This window comes from Lolium perenne, chromosome 3 (assembly GCF_019359855.2).
Source record: "Lolium perenne isolate Kyuss_39 chromosome 3, Kyuss_2.0, whole genome shotgun sequence".
NCBI lineage: Eukaryota > Viridiplantae > Streptophyta > Magnoliopsida > Poales > Poaceae > Lolium > Lolium perenne.
Window position 1 is genome coordinate 179,394,823 of NC_067246.2, and position 6,051 is coordinate 179,400,873.

The 6,051-nt window shown below is 50.8% G+C and overlaps 1 pseudogene; it reads left to right on the forward strand.

Moving 5' to 3' along the window:
* Positions 1–1,180: 1,180 nt before the first annotated feature.
* LOC127342735 (glutamate receptor 2.7-like) lies at positions 1,181–4,852 on the forward strand (annotated as a pseudogene).
* Positions 4,853–6,051: the final 1,199 nt, after the last annotated feature.

A 6,051-nucleotide genomic window follows, 5' to 3' on the forward strand; every position in this document is an offset into this window, starting at 1 on the left:
TCTCCGTCCCTGACTAGATCTTCTCCAGCATGTTGAAGATACTCTTAGATAACAAATTGCGTATTGCAAATTAAAATCACGACTAGAATTATTATGGGTTAATTGGTTCTATGCCACTCCTCAATTCACAAGTTGTGTTTAAGTCATTGCAAAAATTGAAGTTGTGTTTATGCCACTCTCAATTCTCAATACTCCTTCTATGTCATCTTCAACAATACCACATGAAAACGGTTCAGTAAATAATCGTATTTCAGCTTATACCTTCGTATTGACCAAAATAATCCTGTGTTTAGATTTGGAGTGCCTTTTGGGTGTTTCGGTCGCCAAAATCCAAAACTTTCAATTTTTTGCAAATTTTTAACTTCTCAGAAAAATCCAAAAAAATTACAGAAAATCAAAAACACTAAAACGAGTATAGCGTTCTAATTTGTACCATTTATGTGTAGATTTGCATAAAAAACTGATATTTTATGTATTATGTCTAGAAATCGGTCAAATTTTGTTCGAAAATTCGAACTTCTCGGAAAGATCTGAAAATTTTACAGAATGTCAAGAACACTAATATGAGTCTACTATTCTAATATGAGCCATTTCTGGGTACATATGGTCCATTAAACATAGGTGCAAAGTACGGTCCAGAGTATGTACAAACTCTAGTATAGGGTACAAATACTAGATATATAGGCAGTATATGATATTGTATTGCTGAAAATGGCATAGAAGGGGTATTGAGAATTGAGAGTGGCATAGACACAACTTCAGCTTTTGTAATGGCATAAACATAATTTATAAATTGGGGAGTGGCATAGAACCAATTAATTCAATTATGTAAGGAAAGGAGTATAAATGAAACCATAATGAGATCTTCTATTCAAAGACACTGTACACGATTCAAAAAAGGGGCTCCTTTGATTTATATGAATGAAAGGAAAACATAGGAATAAAAAAGTGTAAGATTGGAATGTAATGCGTAATTAAATAAATCCTATAAAAAATGAAGTGGGTTTTCCTGTCTGTCTTTGGTCACGCGACTCCTAGACTGGTTCCTCCCCTGCCACGTACACGCTGAGGCTGCAGCAGATTAGTTTTTTTGACGACGCTCGTACGGCATCTCATAGTAGTAGACGATTCTTTGATATGTGACGGCGCGGCCCTGAACTGAAGCCCCGTTTATAAATACCAAGCGGCGCTAGAGCTCACTGCAGTGCACGGGACACACCTTCCATCGGGCGTTGGCTGTCTGCTGCTCTCGGTACATGCAGCGAGCGAGAGAGATGGCGAAGCACCTGCTGCATCCACGCTCTTCTTTCTTCCTTGTCGTCCTATTGGCTGCGCTGATTTCGTACCAGGTCCAGGTGTCCACCGCGCAGAACGCGCCGTCGCAGGTCCGTGTCGGCGTCATCCTGGACTTGACGTCGCCGGTTGGGCACAGGCGGCGGACCGGCATTAGGATGGCGGTGGAGGACTACTACGCCGCGCACCCCGGCTCGGCAACGAGGGTGGAGCTCCATTTCAGGGACTCTGCAGGGGACGTTCTTCGCGCCGCTTCTGCTGGTAAGCTTAATCGCCGCCCGCTTCACCCGTTAGCTATCCGGGCATTCTGGAGATTTTGCTTAGCTCTCGACCGACTGTTGATGCAGCGGTGGACCTGATCAAGAACGCGCAGGTGCAGGCCATCATCGGCCCTCCAACCTCGGCCGAGGCCGAGTTCGTGTCCCGCATCGGCGACCGATCCCACTTCCCCGTCCTATCCTACTCCGCCACCTCCCCGGAGCTGTCCGCGGCGCAGACGCCTTTCTTCGTGCGCACCACCGCCAACGACTCCTTCCAGACGGCGCCCGTCGCCGCCGTCCTCGGCGCCTTCAACTGGCGCGCCGCGGCCGTCCTGTACGAGGACTCGCCGTACGGAGCAGGCATCCTTCCGGCGCTCGCCGACGCACTCCAGGGCGTCAGCACCAAGATCATGGACCGCGCGTCCGTGCCGAGCGACGCGGACGACGCCCGCATCGACGCGGTGCTCTACCGCCTGATGGCGATGCCCACCCGCGTGTTCGTGGTGCACATGCTGTATCCTCTCACCGCGCGGGTCTTCCGCCGGGCGAAGAAGGCCGGCATGATGTCCGAGGAGTACGTCTGGATCGCCACGGATGGCGTCGGCGGCTTCATGGACAGGCTCAGCCCCGAGGACGTCGACGCTATGCAAGGCGTCGTCAGCCTTCAGCCTTACGTGGAACTGACGAACAACGTCAAGAACTTCTCGGCACGGCTTAGGGAGAGGTCACGTCTGGAGAACCCGAGCGACGCCGACGTCGTGGACTCAACCTTGATGAGGCTCTGGTCGTACGACACGGCATGGGCAATCGCCACGGCTGTGGAGGCGGCCGGTGTCCCCAGCCCGGCGTTCCAGACACCTCAGCAGGGCACGGCACTGACAGACTTGGACCGGCTGGGGGTGTCGGCCACCGGAGCAACGCTCCTCAAGGCCGTGCTCGCCACGACGTTCGACGGGATAGCCGGCAAATTCAAGCTGGTAGACGAGCAGCTCCAGCTGCAGGCGTACGAGGTGATGAACATCATCGGCAAAGGAGCCAGGACGGTCGGGTTCTGGACGCCGGAGTCCGGGATCTCGCAAGATCTGAGCCCTGACAGCTCCAAGGCGCTGAAGCTGAAGCAGATCCTCTGGCCAGGCGAGCCACGGTCCACTCCGAAAGGCTGGACCGTGTCGCCAAACGGGCGGATGCTCAGAGTTGCCGTCCCGGTGAAGCGCGGGTTCAAGCAGTTCGTGGACGTCTCGGAGAACTTGACAACCGGCGAGACAAAGATCACGGGCTACTGCATCGACGTGTTCGACGAGGTAATGAAGAATTTGCCCTACCCAGTCAGCTACTAGTACGTGCCACAAAATGTTAGCTCCAACTCTTATACCAAGCTTGTGGACATGGTGCGAGATCAGGTCAGTACCATGATAACAAAACTACCACCCCACCGTCAACCGATTTCAAAAGGTGGATATGTAGTTAATTGATGGTTACACTTGCAGGAAGTCGACATTGTCGTCGGAGACGTGACGATCAGGGCAAGCAGGATGGCCGACGCGGACTTCACCATGCCCTTCACAGAGTCGGGGTGGTCAATGGTTGTAGCGGTGCAGGGGACGAGCTCCATGTGGTTCTTCGTGAGTCCAATGAGCAGAGGCCTCTGGCTTGCCAGCTTCGCCTTCTTTTGCTTCACCGGCTTCGTTGTGTGGGTGATTGAGCACCGGATCAATCCCGAGTTCCGGGGCACGCCGTGGCAGCAGTTCGGCCTCATCTTCTACTTCTCCTTCTCAACACTCGTCTTCTCACAGGGTAGGATTAATCGCAGCTAGCTTCCTTGTTCTATGTTTTTCTGGATGATGGCTTCATCTAATTTTATCGATTTCAGAGGAGAGGCTAGAGAGTAACCTGTCGAGGTTTCTGGTGATCATATGGGTGTTCGTGGTATTGATCCTGACATCAAGCTACACGGCGAGCCTGGCGTCGATGTTGACCGTTCAGCAGCTCCTGCCGACGGTGACCACCGACGTGAGGGAGCTCCAAAAACGCCACCACCACATTGGGTACCAGGAGGGAAGCTTCATCAAAGACTCCCTGGTAAGCATGGGCTTCGATGAGCGGAGGCTGAGGACATACAAGACGGAGGATGAGATCGCAGACGCGCTGTCGAGAGGCCCAGCCAACGGCGGAATCGCCGCGGTGTTCGACGAGATCCCCTACCTGAAGGTCTTCTTGTCCAACTACTGCGAAGGCTACAAGATGGTCGGCCCCATCTACAAGACCGACGGCCTCGGATTTGTAAGTGCAACACCATTCAAAAAGATGCAATCGATCACCGTATGGTTAGCATCCCTGATTGCTTGTCTGCTTAATTAGCATGCATCTTTGCGGTTGTCGATTGACAGGTGTTTCCCAGAGATTCTCCCTTGACGGGGGATGTGTCGTGGGGGATAGTGACGTTGGCGGAAGGGGAGAAGATGACCAAGATTGAGAAAGCATGGTTCGGCGATACAGCTACCTGCCAGAGCGCGAGCAGCCTCAGCCACAGCTCTTCGTCCAGCCTAATCTTCCGCGAGTTCGGCGGATTGTTCCTCTTAACCGGCGTGGCCTCCAGCCTCATGCTCCTCGTCTACCTAGCCAACTTCGCCTACCGCGAGCGCCACGAGCTCCTGGCAGCGGAGGCCACCGCCGACTCCGGCAGCGTGCCGCTGTGGAGGCTACGTGCGTGGCTGCAGCACTATGACACCAAGGACCTTCGGTCCCCCACCTTCAAGAACGTCGGCGAGTCCGCGAAACGCACGCCGAGATGGACCGGAGAGAGCCCGAGGAGCGGCGGGGCGAGTCCGTTCAGCGTGCGTTTCAGCTCGGAGATGAACGCCGCTTCTTCACCGGAGGACTCGCCGGTGTCAGAGCTGGATAACTCATCCCAGCAGGGGGTCCAAGAGGCAACGACCTCTCAGACTGTGGAGATGGCAACGTCAACGGCATCTCAACTGCACTAGATTACCAACTTCCGTCTTCTGTGGAGTCGGGCCGCTACTTGTAAGGGAGCGAGCAAGACTGGCCGCAGCCGGATAGATCATGTCAGTTTTTTGTGTGCATGTACAAATCTCCATGTTTGGACTGCTGATTGCTCTGTACTTAGAGGTGACCAGAAGATAAATAGTGGTCTCCTACTTGTATATTTCGAAAAAATGGAACTCATATTTCTTATATAGTTGGAATTAGTAGCCTAGCTCAAGTGGTTACGGAAATAGATGTACAAACCTAACGCCTGGATTCAAATCCTCATGAACACTGATTTTAGTTTTGATTCATACTCGATGACTAGACTATCTTCGTACTTACGCAATTCTTCTTAGAATCAGGCTTGGTATTTAACCAAGATGAAAAATCCTGGTACTCATCATGCTTAAAAACGGTGTGCATCCTTAGTTGGTGCAGGTGCCGGGTAAGTGAAATTCTCCCCAATTTCAAAGGACATCTCATACTTGAGACGGGTGGCTGAATCCTCACACTCTACGCATCGTGATTCGCTCTAGACGGGCGGCTAAATCCTCACATTCTACGCATCGTGATTCGCTTCGTTCCCATGGTTCTTGATTCTCAGTCCTTTCTGAGGAGGTAGATTAGAGGAACTCGGGTTCAAGTGGGGGGGGGGGGGGGGGGTACAAAGAGTGTTTTATTATTTAAATTTAAGCATTACACACGCTTATATGTATATAACTTAGATGCACACAACCCCGTTCAAATTAACGAGTTACATAAAAAATAAAAAAGTGAAGCTCCATATATTGTTTGTCTAGTTAATTAGCAGCATCTTTGCGGTTGTAGATTGAAAGGTGTTTCTGTAAGAACATGTCCATTACCCCATGTGTGGTTTTGGTAATTGATGACAATCCCTATGGACTAACGGTTGCATTGGGAATCGATCTTAGGTCAAGTCCATAGCTATGTGTTGGACTCAAGGTTGTAAGATGGAGAAGACGGAGTACAATGATGAAGACGGTGTTGAAGATGAAGAGAGAAGACGATGTTGAAGATGAAGAGAGAAGACGGCGTAGAAGATGAAGAGAGAAGACAGCGTTGAAGATGGATGAAGACGGTGGCGTGCGTACAAGATGGAAGAAGACGGTTAGTGCATAATCATGAAGAGTATGAAGACGGAGCTTGCCGACTCAAGAAGAACGCGCAAGGACTAGGTTTGTGCTCGATAGGATAGTGAGTCGCATCATCGGAGAGAGCTCAAACCTTGCATGCATTGCATTGTGTTCTTGGTTCTTCTTGGTTCTTATGCATGAAACGGATTTCGGTTGCATCGCATGTTGCATGTGTGAGAGTGATGATTTTCCCGATATACCGTATTGAGAGGTTACACCTCTATGACCATGAGAAAATAATCACTCACTCTTTTGCATGATTTCATCATGTGAAAAGGTAGCTCTTGTCGCCCTCTTTCCAACGAAATTGGTTTCATGTCATTCCGATCTTCCTAGCTCAAGATATTGCGTTTTCC